This window comes from Sebastes fasciatus, chromosome 5 (genome assembly GCF_043250625.1).
Source record: "Sebastes fasciatus isolate fSebFas1 chromosome 5, fSebFas1.pri, whole genome shotgun sequence".
Lineage (NCBI taxonomy): Eukaryota > Metazoa > Chordata > Actinopteri > Perciformes > Sebastidae > Sebastes > Sebastes fasciatus.
The window spans coordinates 29,520,458-29,548,063 of record NC_133799.1 but is presented as its reverse complement, the minus strand read 5'-3'; the positions used below and the strand labels follow the sequence as shown (position 1 = coordinate 29,548,063).

Below are 27,606 nucleotides of genomic sequence, written 5' to 3'. Positions count from 1 at the left end.
CAAAAGACAGACAGGAGGACAAAGGGGAAGTGTTAGACATTATGTATATGATATAGTGATGTTTTTTGGATGGGTTATCTAACAGGCCTTCTGAGGACACATGCCCAGAGGGCCAGATGATCAGAAGGCGTGTTGGAGAAATTTGAGGGGCAAAACACAAGTCAGTCGGAAAAGCTGAAGGAATAGCAATCACATTCACTTTTAGATGTCGCACAAACAATGACCCATCGGCAAATTCAGTACCAAGATGGAAATATTAGTCAGTCCATTAGTCAGTCCAATAGGGATGTTCTTGAGAACCAATGTCAATGCCAAAATTCTGACGTGACGGTACTCGTTTTTCTACAGTTCCGCAGGTACTGGGAAATTGGGTGAAACGGGTGAGACGATAGAAAATTCCCTGATAATGCTACATTGTGAACAACAAATCCATGTTGAAATCGGCAGGACGAGAGCTAGTTAACTTTAGCTGTTAGCAGCCGTTGGGCAACACAGTCCTGCTTGGCTAAATAACAGAGCTAACGGCTAATGTACGGAGGTTTCATTGAGTTACATTATGGCGCATTGAAGTAAAAATGAGTATTGGCCAAAGGTAAATTATAACATCACCATGATATGCTCAAATCTTGTACGATGTAGCTTTTAGCGAGAAACTTGAGGCGGATCTTCGGATTAATAATAATTTCGGAAAAAAAACAGTATATACAAATAGTAATGAAGGAGTGTATGTTGAAGTACATGGGATTTATGGTTTTGTTTTAGTTTTTTACCGTGGTATCGAATTGGTATCGAGAATTGTGGAATTTCACTGGTATTGGTATCGACTACTAGATTTCTGGTATCGTGACTTTCCTATAGTCCAACACTTTGCTCTAAAACAAGAAATCTCAATCACTTCTTGCCAGATCAAGGTTACTATAAAATGTAAATTCCAGATTGCCAAAAACCTTTGTACAGATATTCATGGTCCTAATCGATTGTTTCTCTTCATTTATTCATTCAGACATTGTTTTCATATTTCACTGAAAATGATCTGAAATAAATCACTGAAAAAATCTGAGATGTGGTCTAGAGATCCGGAACCACATTTAAAAAATGTCCACTGGCTATTTGCATGATGACGATGGTAATCTGAAATACAAGCACTATGTTTCTGTTAAAACAGTCCTGCTGATAGTCATGGTGCCAATTGGATGAATAGTTATAATTTTAGTCGCCCTTTGACCTTTCCTCTGCCAACTGGCCAATAAGCTTTACGAGCACATTTCATGCTCTTCAGGGGATGAACCCTTTTTTAGTTTGGGGGAGTGGAGTAAAACTTCATATTTTACTTTTTTTCACAGATTTTTTTAAGTGTTCAAGGCAGAATTATCTGATTGTTTCTGGAAACAGTTAAATAACTGGTACAAGGACCAAAATCAACATCTCCTTGCACATGTACTACCTCAGGAAGTGAATTCAGTGCAAAATGAACTGTAGGGACCAAAGGGGTCCCAGCTTTGGTCAAAAACTCAGCCTCAGAGAAATAAATGTGGTACTGGGTCAGTGGTAATCTGATTGCTCAGTGGGTGTCAAGTCTCACGGCCAGTTGTCTCTGGGAAAAGGGACTATTGTAACTCAGCCAGATATAAAAAAAATGCTGAGATGTCCAACTCAAAGAGAATTTACAAATCTATCGGCCGATAGACAGAACAACAGATAAGAAGCCTGCGTGAGCGCTCCAGCAGATTAGCAAAGGACAAACCACACGGCGCCACAGGACCTTGTTTCTGTCCTCCATCTTTCACCTCAACCTTCCTCCTCTACTCTACCTCCACTTGTCCTTCCCCCAGCTTCTCTTGCTCCTTGACCTTTCTCCTGTTTGCCTTTTATCTTTCATCTTCCTTACACCAGCTCCATTTGCTCCTATTTTTGCTTTCCTTTCCCCTCCACCCTTCATCTTCCTCATCCCATCCTCCACCTCCAGCCCCCTCTCCGCACCATATGCACCCGACCCTCTGGAGTCAAAACGGCAGTTAAATCTCATTGATTTGCCCCTCTAACTAATGCCTGAATAAACTTAACCAATCACCACAGGCCAGTAACCCGCCAGCCCATTAATATCAATGGATGACCTCTTCACATCGCAGTGCTGAGGCCTGTGTTATCGTGCAGTGATATGTCTGGGGGATTCGATCATCCCAACACCCAGACAGAGCAAATTTGGTGTTGCCATGGGACCCAGGCTCATGAAAAGATATTAATACACTTTTCTTGTGTGTGTGTGTGTGTGGGTGGAGGGGTATTCGAGCATAAAACAATTTGATTCCTGAAGAGCAGATTGTAATTTGTTAATTTGAGAGTGCTATTTCTTATTAGGTTGGGATTTGTGCCGGTGATAATAGTTTGCACAAAAGAAGATAGATGATAAGTCCCCTGGCGCCTGACTTCCGTGTTGGCAGCCATGGCTGTTTCAGTGCTCACGACTTTTCGTTTGAGCTTCCAATTCTTCGTTTATTTTATATCTTTTTTCTACATTATGCGCTACAGCTATGATCGGAATCACAGACTGGAAAGCGTCATGGCCAGGAACAGGTGCCTGTGAGTGTTCTGCACAATGCCAGAGCCAGAAAGCGGGCCAGTAGGAAGGTTCGTTGACCCATCACACCCGCCTCGATGTCTGCGCAGCACGCATCGTCGCCAACAGCCCCCCTCGTCCTCACCCCCCAACACCAACGTACTTAGACACCAGCCCACACACAGCAGTTTGTGAAATAGTCACAAAATTGAATGTATTGATTCATGTACATAGATACAAATTTCCCATTTTTTCGTGATGGTAAACACAAAACCAATTTGTATGTAATCCACATAATTGTGAACCGGGAAGTATTAAGAGCGATAAATGCCACATAGGGAATGTGTTGAGGTGGATGGGTGGGTCAAAAAACGCAGGACTTTCGCCGAGGAGACCAGTGTTTGTCCCGTGTGAAACCACAAGTCAAAGTTGATTTATTTGCCACGTAACTTCCTTACTTAAGTTACGCCGCTTCCACTGTTATTTGAACCCAAACTGTGACCTTTTCCTAAACCTAACCAAGTAGTTTTATTTTGAAAAGCGGAAATTGACACCTGTGTCACGTGTTGCTGGACATTCATAGGAAACCGCACAAAAAATACGTTGTTGAAAGTCGTGCTGAGCGTCACCAAAAAAAAGGAAATTTGTGTCTGTGTACACGACTCAAATGGATTAAATTTCGTGACTATTTCACAAACTGCTGTGAGACTATGTTGTGCACACACTGTACGGGACAGCACAACCCCCCCTACTATGGACCATGCAATATATGCAGTATTTTGACTGTGCAGTATGTGCAAATGTAAAATTATGCAGCATATTTATTGTTCTTAACTTGCATACAATGCCAAACAGTATCATAACGTACAGTAGCATTTAATTATTCTTTACTGTATATAATACTTGCATTTAACTTTCTCTATTTGTTTTAACTCAACCATTTAACTTTCTTGTTTTACTGCGCTGTATCACCAAGTCAACTTCCTGTGTACATTATACATTTGGCGAAAAAAGTGAATCTGATTCTGAAAAGATACTGACAATACTGGCTAATTATGATGCTTGCTGAAATAGGGGAACTTACATACAGTGTTGGGAAGGTTACTTTAGAGAGATAATAGGTTACAGATTATTAGTTACATTACAAATGTTTTAAACCGGGCAATAAAGTCGAAAAGCTCAATTCAATTGAACACTGATTACTTTCAAGACAATTATTAAAATTGCTTCAATATAACTTGAATTAAGATTGGTAAAGAGCTACAGAATGAATGTTGTTATATAAGTTTTTTTCAGAAAATATTGTATTCAGATTTAACCAACATTTAACATTTTGATTAGTAACTATAATTTAATTACATACTTTTCCCAGTAACTGCTTACAATTACATTTATTTTGTAATTTAATTATGCAACACTTTTACATAATTAAACTGTTTACATACAACCCATCTTATTTCTTCCCCACTTAGTTATACAGTTGGTTTGGTGACTCTTTAAAATCTCTCTTAAACAGCTATCAAAATTTCCAGAAGGGAAATTATACACATATTATACACTCATCTAGGTTACTTTTAACTTTTAATGTGTACTTACAGCAAGAAGCTTCAGCAACAAGTGTGTTAACACTGAACCCCAGGCTGTTTTAGCTTGTCTACTTTCTTTATTAACAGGCTTATGGCATGGTAACCACGTTAGCTAGGCCCGCCATATGTTGTAACACACAGTCTTGTGTCATGAAGTGTCGACCCTTTCAGAGCGCAGCAAATTTAACACATTTACTCCCCAGATCAGCACATCCTGGCAACTGTACCTTCACTACTTTTGTTTGTAACACACATCCATTGTGTACTTAGGTCTCAACTCTCAGGCATGAAAAGACACTGTGTGACACAGCCAGTGTTTGTTCCAATGGATGCGTTAGGCTTTGCAGAAAAGCCATCAGTTAGCATGTCAGTATATGAGGAGAGAGTTCCAAGGTATACGAACACTCTGAGGCTAAGTACTATACAAAAGTAGTTTCAAACAAAAATATACCATTTTCATTGTATTTCACATTTCATCAGTTTTTGATTATTATCTTTTTCAGGCTGAACAACCCCAGACATTGGTGAGAAATGAAACCGATCTCCTTGTTTGATTTGGTTGTTAGGTTAAATGCTGAGTCACTCTGTACAAGGAGGGCTCTGTGTGTCAGACAATGACAATATTTAGGTCTGCAAAACAGGATTTCCAATAAAGCAGATAGTGTATGTATGACTCCAGACAATGTGTTGGCTGGTCATGAGTTAGTTATGACTTCAAAGAGCGGAGGGAGGCAGCGATGACAAAAACGGCTTGTTTAGGACACATTTTGCTGAGACATGACCGTCTGTCTTTCCCACGCTAACAGCAAAAAGGCACGATTGTTCTCAAGAAATGCGCATGATTTCTTTGATGTGACTGGGTTTCATTATGTAGTGCTATGAGCAATCAGATGAACATAATCCGGAGACAAATAAATACGATTTTAAAAGAATTTGCCATAGACCTTTCACAGACTGTTAAGAATTAATATTTTTAATCCATTACGGGAAACACAGACAGTCCTTTGGAGCAAAAGCAGCCATTTGTTTGCAGCAGACACCATGGAAATTGGGGTCGGATATCAGAAACCACCAGATAAATTGGTTGTCTATTTAACCAGGATCTGTCTGTGCCCTACTGGGATTAATGAATGCTTAATTTTTGCGCTGATGTCACTCCAGAGCTGTACATGCAAGTGACCCAGTTTACTGTCTGGTTGGGCCAAGGGGCCTTCGGGGCAGCCTGGTCAGGTAAAGATAGGCTGCATGACACAGTAGCTAAAAAGGAAAAGCAGAAACCATATTGCAGCATTTAATGGAGACAATTTGTTACACAGCAACATTTCGGCCTCATATCACTTTTGGAAAAATTGATGTTTCAAGTTTTTTGCATTATATGATCATTTTTGACATTAACATTCTCACTACCAATTCGTCAAATACCGCCAATTGGTCAGTGACCCTCGGCATCAGAGACCAACGCACGGGGCACCCCTCTTGCATTACTTTTGGACAGACCAGGGAGTGTGTTAATATATGCTTGTTACATGCATAGTGTCATTTCTGATTCTGAGTTTAAAGCCTATTAAATACTTAAAGACTATTTTCAGTATTTTATAATGTTATGGCTTGTAGAAGTTTATAACTTTGTATTGCAGGGGGCATGGTAAAATCTAGCACATGTACCCAAAAAAGGTATGTGAAAAGAAGACCGTAATCTATAATTTAATCCATTTGTTATAAATATTTGACACATTTTAAAGAAAATATGAGGAAGTAATTCATGGGGACAGAAATGTTTCTGGCTAACAGGAATGACCTGATTTGTAGCCAAAATAAAAATACAATGTGAAAAAAGAACCAGCCGACACTGTGGCAATTAGAGCATGTGTAAACGGGGGCATTTCTCATGGATCTATGCTGCCAGGTTCCTATGTTCCCCAGCCCAATATCCTTTTAATATGACACATTACGGAGACCTTTCAAAGGATTTTATGTTCTCAGCAGTGTTTTTTACCCTAAGTCAAATGTTCAATGTACGTTTCCCCAGGTCAATATGTTGAAATCACCAAACCTACAGCTCAAATTATAATTCATTGAAACCGACATCCTCAAATTTGTTGGCAAGACAGGTTTCTTGACTTCAGACATTGATATCTCCATCGTGGCTGAACTGGGTAGATAGTCCTTACCAATCTCTTACAATGTTAGTTTATATCAGCAAATTTATGATTTGTGATATTGGTCTATATAAATAAAATAGACTTGACTTAGTCCATGTGTCTTTCTGAATAGAGATGTAATATAAATACAATATAACCAACTCATTTGGGTAATTATTCAGTGTAGTTCAGTCTCTGGTTTATCAGTGTATGGAACTACACTTCAGACTGAAGACTCTATAGGAAGCCAACTAGCTTGATGGGCTATCATGGCTGGCTAGCGCTATTATGTTCCCAGCTAACTAGCATGTTGCTGTAAGATCACCGCTAGGGCTGCACAATTAATCAATTTTATCAAAATCACAATATGGCCTAATGCAATTTTCATATTGCAGTATTTGTTAAAGGCAAAATGTGTGTCAAAATACATTTTAAATTAAATATTGTCCTGGCCTACATATCATATTCTACAGGCTTAATAAAACATCTTCTTTTGGTACAGTTCCCCGCAAAAATTCCCACCATAAACATGTTAATATGTTTTTCAATGAAAACGAGAAAATAATATGTAAAAATTACCTTTCCCTCTAATATCGCAAATCATATTGCAGTTGCAATATCAGTCAAAATAATTGCAATTAGATATTCTTTTTCAAAATTGTGCAGCCCTAATCATCACCTACAGTAACCGAGTTTCTAACACCGTCTATTTCACAAGGACATGCAAGCTAATTTAGCTGTGCTACTATCTCACCTGTCCACACAATGAAGTTGCCTTTTGGATGTACAGTGTGTGCTAGTTAGTCAGCCTGAAAAGTGTCTAAGCCCAGAGGAGTTAGGGAATCTACAGGCCTGTGTTATGTGTTTTTCTGCGGAGGAGGACAGTAAATCCCTTTGCAAGTGTCTGCTGACTTGTTTACTGCAGATTAGGACCAGACAACTGTTACTATGAGACAGATGTAGCCAGCATTAAAACCAGAGGTTCCCAGCAATGTTTACAGAAGTCAAGGAGGAAAACAAATTGTCTGTCCTTTCCTGTTGATGATCTTAAAGCTTCACTAATCCACATTTTAATATTAACAATGGACCAAATGGATTTTAAAAGGCGTAACTTGTTGTGATAAACCCAAAGGGAATTATCACTCAACTCTGCAGCTACCCTCAGCTCTATGGATCTTTTTAGCCTCTTTTATGGCCCCTTTAAAGGTCATACTTTGAGTTTTACGGCACATTTACTGTTTACTTCAGTCTCAGTCTAAGCGTTCTCATCAACCTTATTCCAGTGGGCAACATCCGCGTCTGAAAAGTGAAGTCAATGCAAAAGTGCCTTAAATTTGCATTTTTTCTAATAGCCAGCAGGGGGCGACTCCTCTGGTTGGAAAAAATAAGTCTGATTGTATAGAAGTCTATGAGAAAATGAGCCTACTTCTCACTTGATTTATTACCTCAGTAAACATGAGTTTATGGTCTCAATCGCTAGTTGAAGAGAGGTGAAGAGAGTGGAACATCTAGCAGCTAAATAGCCATATATCTTTCTCAGGAGTCGGTGGGGACCAAACCAGAGCTAAAAGAACAGTGAATATTGGACTTACATTCATCATGTGGACACAAACAAGACTCAAATTGAATGATAATGTTGTTTTCTGTCTGCTGGATGTGTATACAAGCATCGGCTTGCTAACGTGTAACCTTACTACTTTATTAGGGGAAAATATGATGTGTGTTTTTAGCTTGTTAACCTGTTAAGCCCTTGCCCTATCCCTCTGAAAAAAAAACACCTGAAATAGCTATCAAAAATTAGTCAGGACTAGCTGCTCAACCATTAGGCTTAGATACATATTTGGTTTCATTTCAAAGGTGAGAAGCTAAGGAATAAGAATAATTAAAAAGTAAACTGAACTATATTACCATGGAGATCACAATGGAGAAGCAATAAAAAAATATATATATAATTATTAATTATTATATAATTTCAAATGCAATATCACCATTATAACAAAAATCCCATAGATAATGATGCAACTGAAGGTGTTCTACTACTCGTTATTACAACTGGGACTTTAAATTTGATGAAAATACACTAAAATACACCATTTATGATACAATTTATAAAGATAAACGCAGGCGGTCTTCATGTTTTATTCATGTGTACTGTATACATATTGACCGTTTATTGGGAGTTTTACTTCAAAACACTATTTATTTCCATATAACCATGTTACAAATAACATAAATACCCCCACTGAAATAGTTATGAACACAATGAATACTGATCAGTATTCCTATATAACTGAAGAGCTCCATGCCTTTTCAGCAGATACATGGAGAATGGAAGGTCCCACAGACTGACCAAACACTGCCCCTGTTCTATGCAAAATATCAAATTTTGCAGCTTTAAAATGATGTTCAGACATAATTAACATTAGGTAGTAGAGGCCAGCATGGCTCTGCTGGGTTGAGGGGTATGGTGAGGTATGCCAGGCAGAACAGCTTAAGTCAGCAGGTTAGCTTTAATGACATCTGATGAAACGAGTCGTACTCTGGGGCCACAGCCAACGCAGCATCATTACACTGCTCACTGAGGGATTGGGAACGAGAAATCCCCAGATCAATTCAGTCCTCTATCTTCCTCTCTCTCTCTCTTTCTCTGTCTCCTTATCCGAAGTTCAAGTCTCAATTCTCTGTCTCGCCCTCCCCTTCTCTGCAGCCTTCCAATGAAACATCCCCATATCCTGTCTAAATATGTTTGCCACCTTATGTCACTGAAAATCTTATTTTTTTTATTTTTAAAATCATGTCCAAGAAGTTGTATTTTCTTTAAACAGGTGAACAAAATGTAAAAGTGTGGGAATATGTCAATAGACACGCACAGACTCACACACGGCAGGAACACTGATAAGCTTTGGAGATTCAGATTTGTTTGCTCATCAAACGTGACCTCAAGATGGATACGTAGAAACACACAAATGTAGTCTACGTGTACATTCATACCCTAATAGGTCATTATTGATTATCACTTCCTGTACATTTCTGTGCATCGACAGGCTCCGACAGATTTTTCTGATCTTTCCTCCCGAAGGAACAACTTCGACCCGTCACTTCACCTTCGATCCGTCTCCTCACTCATGATTTCTCTCATCTGTTGTATCTTCTGTTTTTATATTCTTACATCATATCGGACTATAAGCTTATACACACACACATGCACGTGGCCAATTTCCTCTTCGTACTTGATCCGTCAGTCGGCTAATCAAGGCTTTGTCTGACACTGGCTGGAGAACGGTTGACAGATGGGCAGATGAATGAATGGAGTAAAGCCGGGTCAATAGTCAAGAGCAGGGTCTAGTTATTGGATTGCTGCATCTTACACAGGATCCATTTGACAGGAATGGTTGATTGGCTTCGATGAGACTGGGCGGAGAGTTAGATGTACGTGGATAGTAGTTAATCTGTATTTCCTGTTTGAAGGTTAGGTGAAGTAATTTTCATTAAAGGTAGACAATCAGACCTGAGGTTACTCAGCACAACTTGAATCAAAAGAAATTATAAGTAGGGCTGTCAATAGAGTAAAATATTTAATCACAATTAATCGCATGATTGTCCAGAGTTAATCCAGATTAATCGCACATTTTTTTTGTCAAGTGTTTAATACTCTTATCAACATGGGAGTGGGCTTTATGCTTGCTCTATGTAAATATATGTTTATTATTAGAAATCAATCAACAACAAAACACATTGTGGTTTGACAAGCAGTCAGCGAGCTTAGATATTGTTGGACAGTTACAAATGTATGTAGCCAGAAACATTTTTATCTAATACTATAGCACTTTACATGTTGCCAAACGTTTTCTAGCATAGCTTAGCTGCCATCAGTAGCCAATTATCAAAGAACATATGTTCACAGTTGGATCTGAACGTTTCCCAAAACTGTAGCCATTGCTCCGTATGTTATGTATTTTAACAATACATAGACTCTGTGTTCAAGCAAAGTCTCTGACATAATGTTAGCGTTATGGTTAATTGTGGCTCATGCCACATTCATGTAATAAAGGAGTTACCATAATTATGTTTTTGACGAGTCATAACTACGATTAAGAAACTATGTTTGTTCTGAAAGCTCCAATTTATCCAACTTGGCACATAAATAACATGGATGTCAAATAAGCAAAAGTCTTTTGTTCAAGACAATTGACTGCAAAATGAATGGATATAATTATTTAGAGACCATGCACAGTATTCTTTAACCCTCTTGATTTGTAGATGACGTGAATGCTCACAAGTCGTAAACATGGAATCTTTACAACGCTAACTTCCATCCCACACATGAAGGGGGCATCGACATTTGCAAAGACTACTGGGTATTGTAGTAACATAAAAACAGATCTTTAAGGACCTGTTTGTAGGATTTAGTTGCATCTAGCATTGAGGTTGCAGATTGCAACCAACTGAATATCCCTCCGCTCACCCTTCCCTTCCTAAGTGTGTCGGAGAACCTACAGTGGCCTTCAAGTAACGTAAAAACACAAAAGGTTCTTCCTAGAGACAGTGTTTGGTTTGTCCGTTCAGGGCTAGAAACATGGCGGAGCAACATGGTGGACTCCGTGAAGAGGACCCGCTCCCTGTGTAGATATGAAGGGCTCATTCTAAGCTAACAAAAACATGATTCTTAGTTTCAGGTGATTAATTATACACTAATAAAAACATAATAATGACCATTATACTCCATTTATGCTAATATATCCCCTCTAAATGCTACACACCGGTCCTTTAACTCTAAGTCTCATTTTAAGTTGGTCAAGGTTGTCAAATCACAGACAGGCTGTCTGCTACAGGACGCTCTCAAAGGAACTAAGGAAGGCCTGTTTGAATTTGTTCAGATTAGTGTTGAGGTCACCGCAGCGAGGCGTTTAATGGCAGAACACTGAGTGTCTCTGTTATCTGGAATCAGCGTGTACAGGTACAGTAGATGTAAGGAGGTCTTATCGTAGACGTAAAAGAGGCTGAGCGAAGGACCCCGTCTCTTTTGAAGTAAACGCTGACTAGTCCAAGGCCGTAACAAGCAGAACCGACACAGAAGAAAGACGCACTCTGACTGAACTTGAACTTGAGCCACAGGAAATTTGAAGGACAAAATCAATCCCCCGTTCATACACAGTGACGGCAGTATGGTTTAATCAGATAAAGCTGCACTTTAATGTAAAACACAAAACCCCTGTGTTCATCTTTGTGCATTGTGTGTTTGCCTGTTAGTAATGTGTGTGTGTGTGTGTGTGTGTGTGTGTGTCCTCACAGCAGCATTCCAATAAGAATCTCATTACACTACAAAAGCTGTGTGATCATCTGCTCTCGCCAGCATTACAGCGCTCTGACTCAGTCGAACAAGTAATTCTCTGACCAAAAACTGCAACGCAATCCAGCGGATTCGTGGAAAAGTCGTTCCCGGCTAATCCAATGCCAGTGATTAAATTAAAGCTGAGAGAGTTAGGGACCGATAGAGGCAGAATTGGCTGTCAAAGAATTCGAGTACAATAGAGATCCACATTTAAATCAATGCTGTTTGAGAGGAGAGCTGCCGCTTTAAAAAAAAAAAAAAGCAGTTCTCCTGGGAATAAACAACAGTAAGCTTCTTGAGAAATTCAAAGCGGATGTATTATAGGTTCACACATTGCCATGGGAGCAGCCAGCATTTCTGTTCACACCTGAAATAAGTATCTGCAAATGTCAGAATCTTATATGCACTGCAGTGGATTACAGTATTTGCTCAAAGTAAAACGTGGGTTTTACAGAATCAAAATTTAGAGATAATCTGACACTAATGCAGCTGAAATGAAAGGAGGTATTATAGGTTTTTCTGTTTGTGGTGTCACCTACTATTAATGTTCAGTTTATACATAAAACAGAACTACTACAACACCACAGAAATATGCTATCTGAATACGATATCTCTGCAAATCCTGCTGTAGCATGACATGAGCGGAGACATGTGAAGCTCCAGGGGGGTAAAAGGGGAAATGATCAATGCTCCTGCAATTTTAATGAAAAAAAAATAAATGAAAAGATCATCAAGGGAGACATTTGGTAATTCATTAAATTAAATCCCCTGATGGATAATGTTAATTGCCATCACATTTTTTGACAGATTCAAAAACATAAAACCTTGATAAGATTAGACTGACAAAATGGTATAAAACCAAACTAAAACTATCGCCTCGTATTGTTGTATCCCTCCGCCAACTGGTCAAGTTGCAGTGTGCATCCATGTCTGTCCAGAATGTAATCACTTCCTTATTTTATCCTGTTAGAAATTTCTGTGAAATTGTCATAATTAGCATATGAATTCTTGAGTTATGGCCAAAAAACGTGTATTGTGAGGTCATGGTGACCTTAACCTTTGACATTTGACCAATATCTAATCAGTTCATCCTTGAGTGGACGTTTGGGCCAAATTTGAAGAAATTCCTTTTCAGATGTTCCTGAGATATCGCGTTCACAAGAATGGGTCAGACAGATGTACGAACGGACGGACGGATGTATGGAAAAGCTGAAGCAACACATTCTCATTCCTAACTCGTCAAATATCGCCGCTTGGTCAGTGCCCCTTGGCATCAGAAACCAACACACAGGGTACCCCTCTTTGATTACTTTTGGACGGACCGGGGAAGTTAGGTTAAGGCAACACAACCACTTTGTTAGGATTAGGAAACGGTCATGGTTGACGTTAACTTCACTGACTAGCGACTCACGTGACTCACAGGTCTGATGATACCGATGAGTCACGTGACTAACAAGAACAGAAGTCTCCTGGTTGAAAGTCTTGTGTGAGTTTGACCCATCCACCGCCCCTCCCGTCCGCCTTGAGTGGACTCTCACACTATTAATACTACATCAGCGGCTCCAACCATTGAATAACGCTGTGGGTGGGTTTACATTGGAGTTAGTAGCGAGCCTGTTCAGTCACATACTGTCGCTAAAGTATGCACTGCCCAATCAGCTATATTTGACAAGTTGGGAGTGAGACCAGGTTGCCTGAAAACACAATGCCTCCGGCCTTCGGCATAAAAGCATAACTAACAAGCAGAAATGAGGAACGGCTCAGCTTTAGGAAAAGCATCTGCTGAACTAAAGAAGCAACACTGAGAACATTCGAAAACCTGCTGCTTGATGTTTAACTATATGGCACGACTGCATGTCTTTCTTTTCTCTTTTCGTGACAACCATTTGGCTTCATCTAAATGAGAAAAGTCTAAATTCCCCTGTTGTCCAAACTGTTGCATCCTCACTGGGAGCTGTTAACCACAGCAAAAAGGCTGTTTCGTGTGGCCTGATGTTCTCATCTGACCTGTTGGAGATGATCATGCCCACGACGTAGAAAAAATTTCAAAGTGCAGACTGTGTCTGTTATTGAATTTATTAATCTTCATCTTCCATCACACACACCGTGAGCAGAGAGATAGCCATCGACTCCTGAAGCTCCCGTTGTGTGTCCTCATAAACAAATAGATCAAACAGCAAATATGGAAACACAAACAGACCGGTCATGGGTTTGCCGATTTATGATGAAACACGGGAGGGTTCATACATTCCTAACAGATAGAAAGAAGGTCAGATGCTGATAAAATATGTGTTTGCAAGTGTGTGTGTGTTTAGAGAGATGGAGATGAAGAAAAACAATCGGGAGGTTTTTGCTCATATGACTTCAGTTTATCTGAGGCCAATTGTAAAGATACATACACACACGAACACACACACACACATGGTGATAGATATCAGAGGTGACAGTGCAGAACAACCACACTAACACACTATTCTACAGTCTGACACCAGTGGAGCGTACCGGAGGTGACAGACGATGGGAGAACCTCAGTGTGATGAACTTGTCTGTTTTCAAATATCACCACAAATCCAAAGCAGATGAGCAATAATCAGCTGAGCATGAGGCACACGCACGCACGCACGCACGCACGCACGCACGCACGCACGCACGCACGCACGCACGCACGCACGCACGCACGCACGCTCAAAATACAAGTTTGAACCTGAAAATGAGTATCATATGTCCCCTTTAAAAAAGTTTGTATCTCTATGAGCTGGTCTGTGTTTGTCTTTTACGGTCATTTCAGGACCTTTCTAAGGTTTGGCTTGAAAAATTGTCCACTCCTTCTGAGAAACGGAGAACCAAACAAGACAGTGATGGATTTAGTAAAGAAAAAAAGCATTCCTCACTGGCCACAGAACCAAGTGTACAGGGTTAAGGGTGTGTGTGTGTGTGTGTGTGTGTGTGTGTGTGTGTTTTGGGTGATAATCTCAGTCTGAACCCTCTGAACTACTCTGTTTCTATACTGAATATAGTCAAATATTTCCCACCACTGCTGCTATGCAGGAGTTTGCAGTGTGAGTATGGAAGTGCATGTGTTAGTGTGTGCATATTTGTATGTGTGAACCCGCTCACCTCTCCGTCTACCCATCTGTCCTTGGCATTCTGCTCACACACACACGCTGCTATCACAACATGGACTCAGAGAGATGCAACAGGAGGACGGAGAGACAGAAAGAAAATAACAAAAAAGAGAGGGTGGCGCAGAAACTCTCTAACTGGCAGACGGAACAAAGAGAAGAGAAAAAAAATTAACCACTCAGATTGCAGAGAAAAGGAAGTTCATCCGAAGGCCAAAATTTAATAATAGTTGAGAGAGACTCGGCTTTAAAGGATAACTCATCTCCTCCGGAAAAAAAAGCCCATTTCTCACACAGATGTGGTTTTCATTCGTCAGTCTCACAGACGCAATATACTGCACCCATACGAATACCTTGTGTTTCATTTTTTATTTCAAATACTGTACGTCACTTTTGAGAAGCCGCCAATCTGATTTTATAGAAGCCTTATCATTTTTGAGTTGACGCGGAGTGTGACAGTTCAGTCAGAGTGCAAACGCTCCAGTAGCTGAGTCAGAATTTAAGATTAATAAAAACATCACACTAAGTGCTTTTGTACTGTAGAAAGGCTGCAGTTTGACTTTAAAGGGAATTTGATCCATCCCTTCTGTATATTATTCATATACTGCGTATCTGTATACAGTAGGGGATTTATTAATTTCCAACAGGGGGGACGGATCAAACGGTTTGTTCTGTTCACCTGCGACTGGCGAACGGCCCCGTGAACGACTCCCTAGGTCCCACCTCCCAGCTGTATAGTGTAGAGAATATTATAGATCCAAGACGAAACTGACAGAAGGGCATGACTTGGAGGAAAAGTCGCAATTACCAACCCGTCTGCCACTTCAGCACCACGGACAGCGCCATGGATTTATCAATACACAGTTAGGCTGCTGATATTTCAGAGTCATGTTCGGGGCCATAGATTCTAACTGGCACAACCCTCAGTCAGATAAAGGATCAATGAGTGAGACAGGCTAGACTAACATATTCACCTAAACAACTCCTCTGCCCCTGCACTCTCTCTGCTACTAGGGGATGGAGAAAGGGGGATGGCAGGTTAACGAGGGGGATGCATTTTGCTCGTTTTGCTAACAAGGGGGATGGCATCCCCCCTCATATCGCCTACTGTATGTTTCTCTCTATCTGTATATCTTAACACGTTTGGATAGTGTGAAGTCTGGCACGTGTTGACTTAAATCATCCACCATCTACAATAAATGATTTAGTGAAAATATCGATGGACAGAATTACCTGTGCTATAATGGTTGACATGTTAGATTCGGAATAATGTATATTTCCACAGCACTAACAGAAATAATAATAATGAAATTTATTATGTAAGGGATAATGTACAGTGAGATGGTCATTGTTGTGAAATAAACCCCAACAGGGCGATGCGGTGGACCCCAACGTGAAGCGGTGGAGTAATGCATCGCCCTGAAGGGGTTTATTTCACAACAATGACCCGCTAGCTGTACATTATCCCGCTTATTATACGGCTATTTACTTAAGAAATCAATAATTTCACACAAAAATGGTCCGTCAGAGTCCGACATCAGAACTGCGCACATAGCAACGGACTTTTAATGTAAAAGCTAATAGTAAAGTAGGTTATATATAAATGAAAATAATAGCTCACACACAGTGTGATTGTGGGTTAGGACTAAGAGCAAGATATGGCTAAATAAAACGTTAGCTTGCAGGTGCAGAGCGAGAGGAAAACCGAACAAAACATTTCAAAAGCTGAACTGTGTGTGTGTGTTTCTAACAGACGGTGAAGCCACAGGTATCCTTCAGTCGTTCATGTTACAGGGCAACATATGGCGGGGATAAGAATCAGAGACAGGAAGTGAGCATACAGAGATAAAGAGGAGAGGAGAGGAGAGGAGAAGAGAGGAGAAGAGAAGAGAAGAGAAGAGAAGAGAAGAGAAGAGAAGAGAAGAGAAGAGAAGAGAAGAGAAGAGAAGAGAAGAGAAGAGAAGAGAAGAGAAGAGAAGAGAAGAGAAGAGAAGAGAAGAGAAGAGAAGAGGAGAGAAGAGAAGAGAAGGACAGGTACATATGCAGGCTATCAATGCATTTACACGCAGTAAATATCCAAACGCTGTATTTGCAGATGGTGTCAGGTTGTGTGTGGCCACACCAACACTGTGCAAAAGATGACATCATTGAAATGGGATGCTGAGAGCTTGTTCAGTGTTCAGGGAGGAGGAGGAGGATGAGGAGGAAGAGGAGGAGGATAGTGCTGGAGAGAATTTTCTGAGGGTACAATGAACATTTCCGAATGTAGTCGACTTTGACTGCTGCAACTAGTCGTGTCTTATCGTGAAATTTGATGGTTTACTGTTTACCTGAAGAGATTCGGAGCAACGTTTTATTCCACAGGAGTATACATTTGTGTTTAGATAACTCTTATTAATATTCCATGTTTCAGTGGAAAGATCAGGCTGTGTTTTATGACAGAGTGAAGTCCACCGGGGGCGTGACGAATAAACAACCCGAAAATGCGGAATACTCAATTGCGAATTTTGTATGTCTAGGGCTTTAATTGCGAAATGTAAGAATGGAAGGAGTGGATCTGGTCTGTGCTGCCTTTGTCAAGGTTGAAAGGCTTAAGCTTTGTTTATACTAGCGTGAGACAACGTGGCGTTGGCCTCTGTAGATGGCGCGCTCACTACAAGCATGCACAGAGGCTTTTTTGCTCAGCGTGTTGTTCGTTGCAATATGCTCCAAAAAGGTGGTGGATTATTCTGTGGATAAACAAGAAGTCAACAAGTGGTACCGGAAAGGAAAGTAGACTGCCTGGTAACGGTGGTAAACACTAAACACCGACGTACGTACCACCAAACATTGCATTTGTGTACTGTAATTATTACTGTCGCTTACCGCCAAGTCAAAATTGCTTTCCGTTTCTGGATGTTTCCCCTCTTCGCCACTCTTTCCATGAGACCTTTTTTTAGCTTTTACAAAACGATCTCTCATATTCTTTCACTGCGTGAAAAAGCCTCTTCTTTACCCAGTGTGTTGCCTATTTCTTTCCAAGAATTTAATGTCATCTGATTGTCCTTGTGGTCCTTCAATGAACAGTTGTAGAGATGTCTGTACAGGCCAACCTACTTGGCCAGTCTTCCCTCGAAGGCATCCATGATGAAATGAAAAGCACAGCGTGCGCAGTCGACGTGTGGTTACAAAAATTCAAAGGTGCATGACAAACCACCGCGACAACTTGCGAAGCCTTCGCTCACCACGCGAAAGCCTCGATGACGTAATTTTCTTGCGCATGCACCTCGTGTCGGCTTCACTATGGTGACCATAAACCAAGCTTTAATAAAGTTTGCTGTCCTGGTTTGGATTACGGAGCCTCCATGTTGTTGTTTCAAAATATAGGTGCAACTCAACCCATTCCGAACAACCTGATTGGTTGATGCCTTCGTGGTGCAAAAGCTCTGTAAATCGACCTTGTCTGAAAAAAAAGTATGTCGCTTTTTCGCTGAAAAGACACCTTCATCCACAGTCAAAAACAAACGTCAAAATTGGACAATTCTGCAAAACAATAACATTTACCAAGTCCAGTGACCCCTTAAGGAAGTTTTCCCCCTCTATAGCATCCGCCAATGGCAACTACTATGCAATATGGTCAAAGTTAGAGAGAGATTGTGGTTACGGTTACTAAAAAGACAAACGTTAATTACAGGTCTGTGACTGGACGTGAACCTCGGATTCCTGCATGAAAGTTAGATGAGCAACACGCCCATCTATCACCGTGGCCTTAGCACCCTTACCTTATGTCTCGCTACATAAAGAACACACTACTTCCTGCATTTGCACCAAACACTGGCACTGGACGTAAATCGTAAGGTGTCAAATCGTTAAATATGAAGGTAATTCTTAAGGGATAGAGCTGCACATTTGCAGCTACAGTTCAACTCAACAGACAGATAACTAATGCACACACAGACACACACACACCTGCAAACACACATGGATTCACATCTCTACATCTTGTTTTCTCTCCCAGGTGAAAAAAAACCAAAAAACAGAATGAAACCACACAGAGGAAGGAATAAAAGGCTGCCGAGAGGAGAAAAGACGCCATACTTTCTTTCACACCGTTTTCCATCACACTGCACTACATGGAACTCGCCGCATTCGGTGACAAAGAACCACTCATCAGTTTTACCAAACGCTGTATACCTCTATTAAGACGGGCTGACACACCTCTGCAGCCAGAAGCTTTTATGTTTCCACCTCACGTCCATTGTGCACGAGTGTGGTTGCACTCCTTCGCTCCCCAGCTGACTGTAAAAACGCCGGCTTCTAATAGGTTATTGACGGGCGCCAGAGGAAAATGATGACATCACCTCCGACCAATAGCAGGGGCCGAGACTGACAGACGAGAGGACGAGAGGAAGGACGGACGGGGAGGATGGAGGGATGGAGATGGAAGAAAAGGATGGAGAGATGGAGCTCTTTTAATTTGTGTTTTGCTGAACTCAGCTGCTCCTGTCACCGAGGCAGGGAGGTGGGTGGGTGTGGGGGGGGGGGGGGGGGGGGGGGGGGGGGAGGAAGGGACGGTGATGAATGAGTGAATAAAAAAAGAGAGAGAAGGAGATAGAAGATGAGAAGGGAAGAGAGGAGGGAGAGATTGAAGAGTACATAAAGCAGGTGCAGTGAAATAAAAGGTTATTTAATGGTTCCAGGGCTGCAGATTGGTTGATTGGTTGTTAGCGGCGAGCAGTTAACGGATCGGATGGGTGGATGGGGAGGAAGAAATCGCGTCTCCATCTATCTGGACCAAGAGGTGGATGGATGAGAGGAGGAGAAGGAGAGGAGAGGATTCTCATTATGTCTGTTAAAGTTGGAGAAATTATTACAGACGCATAAATGATTATTGATCGTTGGTGTGAGTGAGCAGACTGAGCTGCAGTGTGTCTCTGTATGTCTGCATGTATATAGCATGTGTGTGTGTGTTGTGTATGTCACAGTGTACAAAGTGTATTCTGCTACAATCTGAGCCAACATGAGTCATCGTTTCCAAAACAGAGACTGCCCACTCTGTGCCTGACAAGTCGGCACACTGTGTGTGTGCGTGTGTGTGTGTGTGTGTGTGTGTGTGTGTGTGTGTGTGTGTGTGTGTGTGTGTGTGCGTGTGTGCGTGTGTGTGTGTGCTTGTTAGTACATCCATGTAATCATCATACAAATTCTAACTAGGTCAAAGTGTGCCGACAGACACACAAGACACTGACAAGAATACACACAAACCCAGCAGTGATGAAAATGCCCATATGCCCACTTATTCATACACACACACACACACACACACACACACACACACACACACACACATTTGTGTTTCCATACTTGTGAGGACACTCTTTGACATAATGGATGCTCTAACCCACTAAACCTCTAACCTTAATCCAAAAGCCACGTCTTAACCCCCCAACAGCCCTTTGATGAACTGAGGACTGGACAAAACGTCCTCACTGTCAAAACTGTCCTCACTTTCTTAAAGGGGGCGTATCATGCAAATTTCCAGGTTCATACTTGTATTTTGGGTTTCTACTAGAACATGTTTACATACTTTAATGTTCATAAAAACACATTCTTTTTCTCATACTGCCTGTCTGAATATACCTGTATTCACCCTCTGTCTGAAACGCTCCGTTTTAGTGCCCGTCTCTTTAAGACCCCCTCCCGAAAAAAGCCCAGTCTGCTCTGATTGGCTTGCAAGGAAAATATGGCGCACCTAGCCAAAACGTGTAAATAACCCCACTTTCTAAAAATGCTGTCACTTTGCAAAAATGTCCTCACTGTCCAAAATATGTTTCAGATATATGTGCCATATTTTGATAAATGTCAAATTATTAAATGTCCCTATTTCCAAAATGTCCTTGCTTTCCAAAAATGCCCTCATAGTCAGTAAATATTGGCACTTTGCTAAAATGTCCTGTGTTCAAAAATGTCTCATGTTTCCAAAAAGGTCCCGACATTCCAAGCTTGTCATCACAGTCCAAATGTTTCTTCACTTGCACAAATGTCCCCACTTTCCAAAATATGTCCTCTTAGTCCAAATATGATTTCACCTTCTGCAAATGTCTTCACTGTCCTAAAAATGTCTTCATGTTCTAAATAAATGTCCTCACTTTTCAAAAACGATCCTCTTTTTTAAAAATGTCTTTTCCAGAAGGGTTCCAAATTTTCCAAAATGTCCTCACTTTTGCAGGATGTCGACACTTTCCAAAAAAATGCCCTTGCTATCGAAAATGTTTTCACCTTTAAAGAGGACCTATTACGCTTTTGTGCTTTTTCCCTTTCCTTTAGTGTGATATATATAGTTTTTTGTACATGTCAAAGGTCTGCAAAGTTACAAAACCCAAAGTCCACGCCAAAGGGAGTTACTCTCCCCCACAGAAACACTGTTCCTGAACTGCCTGAAACGCCTCGCTTGAAGTCCCGCCTTTTCTTCTGTAATGTGATGATGTCACCAAGTAAGACATTCGCATAATAACCGCCTAGCTGCTAGTTTGGCATGCCCTAAAACAAAGCTAATTAGAACGGACTCTGAAGAGTTTGGTTTGGTTGACCAATCACAACAGTGGGCCAGCTGACCAATCAGAGTAGACTGGGAACTCAAACAGAGCGTTTTAGACAGAGGGTGAAAAGAGGTGCTGCAGCACAGCCGGTATGAAAGAAAATAAAGTGGTTTTTGTACATCATAGCATGTAAACATGTTCTAGGAGGAACCCAAAATACAAGTATGCACCTGAAAATAAGCACAATAGGTCCTCTTTAAAAATGTCCTTAATGTGCAAAAATGCCCTAACTTTCCTAAATGTCCAAACTTTTCACACATGTCTTCACTTCAAAATATTCCTACTGTCCAAGAAATGTCACTTTGCACAAATGTCGTCACCCTCGAGGTCTAAAACTCAATCTGGTCCTCACAAAGATAGAAATACAGTCACACACACACACACACACTCAGAGTTACTGGGCCAACACACTGAGTGATGTGTGGGCACGGCAGAACCAACCAGCTAAAAAAGGCTAGCAATCACCATGGCAACGTCCGGGCCGTGTACCAATCGGAGGTCAACTAGATGAGGTAATGTTCTCGAAAGCTTTCTGAGCCTGTGTGACTCTCACACACTCGCAATGCGTGCGCACACACACACACACACACACACACACACACACACGCAATGCATGCACACACATACACACACACACACACACACACACACACACACACACAGAGAGAGATCAATTAGGCAGGATCTGTGGAACAGCCTTGTTCCTGTACAATGCAACAACTCCCTGTTACATAACATTATTCCATAACTCATGCAGCACAAACACACAACAAAGAGAGGCAGAGCACTGCAGCAGCCCTGATACTCCTCCTGCAGAGTGACTGATGATGCATCACGCTCTAATAATGATCCATGAAACATACCAGACCAGTTCTGCAAAACACTGATATAGGTCATTAACTACAGTATCTCACTTTTATCCTACATGATAACATATCATTTTTTTTTTTGTTTGTTTGTTTTGGCCGTTTGACAATGATGCTGAGAGGATCAGGAGAAACTGTCTGTTGAATAAATGTCCAGACGTCCAGCAGATACCGTGGTTAACCTTTGACCTAGTGGTTGACCTAGTGATCTAGTGGTGTGGTTGCAGATTGCAACCGACTGAGTACTCCTCTGCTCATTCTTCCAACGAAAGTCAGACGGCGGCTGGCGGTACCATGGTTTTGCACTCTGCGACTCGCATTACCGCATTTCACAAGCGTGTCAGAGAACTACGGTGGCCTTCAGGATATGTTAAAATGTGTAAGGCTCTCTCTAGAGCCAGTGTTTGATTTGTCAGTTCTGGGCAAACCCCTAGGGAAGAGTGCAGGTAGTTGATCCCAACTTCCGTAGTGGCCAAACGGCGGTACTGCAACTTCCGTGTCCGTCATGTGATGCCATTGGGCCCAAAAATACTTTTTCCCCATAGACTTACATTGGGAAATAGACGTCTGTAACTCACTGCAAATTCACCAGAATGTAAAGAAATGCAGGCATAAAAAAGTAGCAAACAGCTAAGAGGTTGACTCCATGGTAACAAAACACATACATTTTTTTAAACTAGCAGTACACGTCCTCTATGACACTGTCAAAAAACAACTGAACAGTATGGGCATCATAACAGTAGGCTTTATGGCAGAACAGTTGTACTAGATTGTACAGGTGTTCCTGATGTAGAGGACACCGAGTGTATTTACAGTTAGATATTTACTATGTGTCGAAAATCTGTGAACATACACGCAAAAACCCAAAACATATCACACTGCATGAAGGCTCATTTATAGGAACTGTGCCAAAACATGACCAAACTAGAAAAGTGCACTCAGTAGAGTGCAGATCTCCGCCAGGTGTGTCTGCAACGACCACTGCTGTATGTTTGATTGAATGAATACAAATCACAACGGTTTAACCCCCAGTCTAGACCGCAAGCGCATCAGACGTGTTTTTCACTCACACATCTCACGCACTCTCATTTTAATCTATGCAGCTGTCTGCACCGGCTCTGTGCAAGCTTGCGTCTCAGCTGCGTCTATATTTTTGACAATACACGTGTAAATGTGAGGTTGATGCCCAATAAAAAGGCACTACGGAGCAGAGTGTGCTGCTCTCTGGCTCTGTCCAGTCCAGAGACCTGTTTGTAATCCCACAGACTCTCCCTTCACTTTTTTTCCAGCAGCAGGTAATCAAGACACGGGAACTTCTTGAGTATTGAGGGGTATTTTTGTGGTGTTTATTCATGGGCAAACTGTAGCCTACACTGTACATTTACTGCCACTAGAAAACTTCACGGCTAACCTTTCCCTCTGCTCTGAACACCAACACCTGAGTGCAGAAACCATCTCTCTCTCATGAGAGGGTCCTTGAGCATACAGTCATAAATGTGCATAAAAGATATTTGGCTGATGAGTCTAGTAGTATGCGAGATTAGTTGTGGACAGACAGACAGACAGACAGACAGACAGACAGACAGACAGACAGACAGACACACGCACGGCCAGATACATAATCTCCTGGCAGAGACATAATTAACATGTAGTGCCAGAGCCATGCACCTGGAAATAGAGGAAGTGAGAACCAAGCAAAAAGAGCTGCAAGTTCAACAAGGTTAATTTATGTATTTAAGAGTATTGCTGTTGCAGTGTTTCTGTTGAAGCAACCATTAGTTTGACGGCATTGAAACCAGGATAAAGAGAGACTTTTCACACAGCCAGACATTTCTTCTCTTTACCTTCCATCTCATCTCTCTGTGCAACTCAAACAGACACTCTGACAATGAGAAAAGATAGACATATTCTATATGCAACAACAAAGCAAAGATAGAGAGACATTTCTTCTTCTTTCTTTTTGCCCTCTCATTGTCCTTCATCACACATCCCCTTTATCAGACCATCCCTCCCTGACCTCCAACATTCAAATCAAACTTTTCCCCTTCGTGTGTGATCACACGTCACATCACACCCACATGTCAGCACAAATCTGCGCACAAGCTACCGCTTTGTCATATATATTCCATAGGATCTGTCCATGTCTATCAGACCACTTGGTGTACACAAAGCCGGTGTGACTGCGGGATGTCAGCGGCTGCGTTTCTCTGCATTTTCCACCATAACGTGCAGAGGATTTCTCTCATGCAGCCCCCTTTCTGTCTCAACATATATGTGGGTGTGCGTGTCAAGCCTGCATGCTAAATTCCTCTGAGTGCCTCCATGTCAGCTCCTTTCAGTCAATTACTTTGAGTATGTGCATATCTATGGCCCCACGCTGACCTCCCACCACTGCCCAAGGAAGCCAGGTGCGTGTTTGTATGTGCATGACATGTATGTGCGTGTCTTCTACACTAAATCTATTCTTTATGCTCAATATACTGGATTGGATTTGCAGAATTGTTGACGTTTTTCTGGTGAAAATTGGATATGCACTGAGAAAAAATGTCTGTCATAACAAGTTATTTATTCTCAATGTGGGTCTTATGATCCTGATCTTCTGAATAAAACATTTAAAAGGGGAATGCCACGTTTCAAAGGCCTGGGTTGGACTTTCATAGTTTCAAAATTACTAAATTGAGTTAGGAATTTAAAGCTGCACTAGGAAATAGCTTTAGTAAAAAGCCAGCAGTCTCCACCCTAATAACAATGTGAAAGTGCATTAAAGAGCAGCAGACATCCCATAAATTCAAGATGCCCAGATAAAGCCCCAACTGAATTGGGAATTTTAGGGGAATTATCATTGATATCATTACATTTAATTTTCTAAAAATATTGAAAACAGAACTTTGAGTGCTACTGTAGATGTCTGGATTCCCCTCCCAGAGTTCATCCCGTTGGGTCCTTTGAGGTGATGACAGACTGACAGGGTTAGTGCTTTGTGCAATTTACTGATGTGTTTGAACTGCTAGCTCTCACAGCTGCCACCACGCTGATTATCTGCAGATTTAACGGAGTATTTGAGGTATCATACTGACTTGTATTAGCTACTTTTTTTTATCTGACAGAAATCTGTTTCTGTACAGCTACAACAGGATGACTGCTGATGGCTGCTGACTGCTAAATAAAATATCCACTTTGAATTCTGCCAATCCAGACCTGCTCTATTACTTGTGTTACACACTTTGGGCTCAGTTTGAATAAGTGGACAGTTTAAACCAGAGGTAGGACCAAGTCACTGTTTTGCAAGTCACCAGTAAGTGTCACATCTTTGCACTCAAGTCCCAAGTCAAGACTGACAAGTCCCAAGTCGAGTCCCAGATCAAGACTGACAAGTCCCAAGTTAAGACTGACAAGTTCCAGGTCATGACCGACAAGTTCAAGGGCATGTCCCGAGTCAAGACTGACAAGTTCCAGGTCACGTCCTAAGTCAAGACTGACAAGTTCCAGGTCATGTCCCAAGTCAAGACTGACAAGTCCCAAGTCAAGACTGACAAGTACCAAGTCAAGACTGACAAGTCCCAAGTCAAGACTGACAAGTTCCAGGTCATGTCCCAAGTCAAGACTGACAAGTTCCAGGTCATGTCCCAAGTCAAGACTGACAAGTTCCAGGTCATGTCCCAAGTCAAGACTGACAAGTTCCAGGTCATGTCCCAAGTCAAGACTGACAAGTCCCAAGTCAAGACTGACAAGTACCAAGTCAAGACTGACAAGTTCCAGATCATGTCCCAAGTCAAGACTGACAAGTACCAAGTCCTGAACTTTGCTCATAATGCGCTCTCCACCAAATGTAATGGCATTTAAACAACAGAATAACATATTTAATTTACAAAAATCATGAATGCTTTTTTCAAAATTTTTATTTATTTGTTAAAACAAGTGAAACTGAACTCATATCATGAAAATGATCTGGGGAATTAAAGTTTGACTAGCTGGGAATGAACAGCGTTCACGTTAGTTGATTCAGGAAATGAAGGTAAAAGAATGGATTCAAGTCTAGTCTTATGTCATCAAAGGTGTTATGCAAGTCTGACTTGAGTCCAAGTCAGGTGATTCAAGTCCACACCTCTTATATCCAAAGGATGCATTCGATGCTGAAAACGGACAAACTGGTTTCTAACTATTACGTGACTTGATACAGTAGTTTCATAATGGTATGTTCATGGCTTAAGGATGGTCTTCAAAACGTTGTTGCAAACATGGGACCAAGATGAACCTATGCCCTTAGGGTGCTCTCAGAACTAACCGGTTTGGTTTGGTTCATTTAGGCTGGTGTGAAAGCTGTCAATCAAACACTGCTGCAAACCAACCAACCAGTCTGAGAACACCTGAAAAGAGCGATCTAATCTGCTTGATTTCTCTCTTGGGGTCAATGTATTGTAGCACTGATGATGCAGACCAACACACCACTAAAACTGACTGTATGGATTGATTGTAATAAGTCACTTAGAACACAAAATAGACCAGCACTAAAAAGCAACAATAAATACTGTTTTTCCTGAACTGAACTACAGGTGTGAAAGTGACATCAACGGTCACTCATGAATTACTTGAACAACAGAAAAGTTACTTTAAGAAAAAAAAAAGAAAAAAACTACAAATCATTCTTGTAAAGTGGTCATGGACTATACCAACATTCAATGGAATGGAATGGAATAGAGTTGTCACTGGAGTAAATCAGGCCAATCCATTTTGATGTGCCGGTGAGTCAGCAAAAAATACAGCAAGACCAAAGCTCTATATTTCATGTACATGTCACTCCATACAGGTGAGGACGAATGAAATGTCTGCACTAAATAACCATTTTTTTCCCTCCAATCACTAGCATCATACTGTAGGTGATAAAACATGCTTTTGTTCTTCCTCCCTCCCTCCTTTCTCTCCTCTCCTCCTCAGAGTGGAGCCTAGAGTCTGATTTTGTGTGTTCCCCACCTCGCCTCCCAAAATAAAGTGCGGAGTCAGAGCACTCCCTGGTGGTGCCAAATCTGAACTTCAACAACTCAAACTTTGCCAACTTTTTTTGTCTGAGAGATTTGGGCTCCGTTAAGCCTCAGCGGGATGATACGACCCGGTACAGTCTCAGCGGGAGTTCGTATTGGTTTAAATACAAAGAGGAGAGCAGGAGAGGAGATTTGGGAGCTTTGGCTGTTGGTGTCGAGCCACTTGTTGCTTCTACAGTATGTTACTGAGTGTCACTGCCTTTTACTGCAGCAGAGAATCTAAATGTATGACATTACCACACATCTTTAAGGTCTGTTTTCTTACTTTACATTTCACACTTTTCAGACATGGAATCTGAATCCATCCCTGGCTTTATATATCGGTTAAAATAAAGGCTTTTTGCTATTCAGACATGTTGTGTTATGGCTCTATTCAAACGTGACAGGA

The 27,606-nt window shown here is 41.2% G+C and overlaps 1 protein-coding gene across 5 annotated transcripts in view; it reads right to left on the bottom strand.

Annotated features, from left to right (window-relative positions):
* Positions 1–27,606, bottom strand: part of pik3r3b (phosphoinositide-3-kinase, regulatory subunit 3b (gamma)) — a 252,924-nt gene that overhangs the window by 140,380 nt on the left and 84,938 nt on the right. The window lies entirely within an intron of this gene.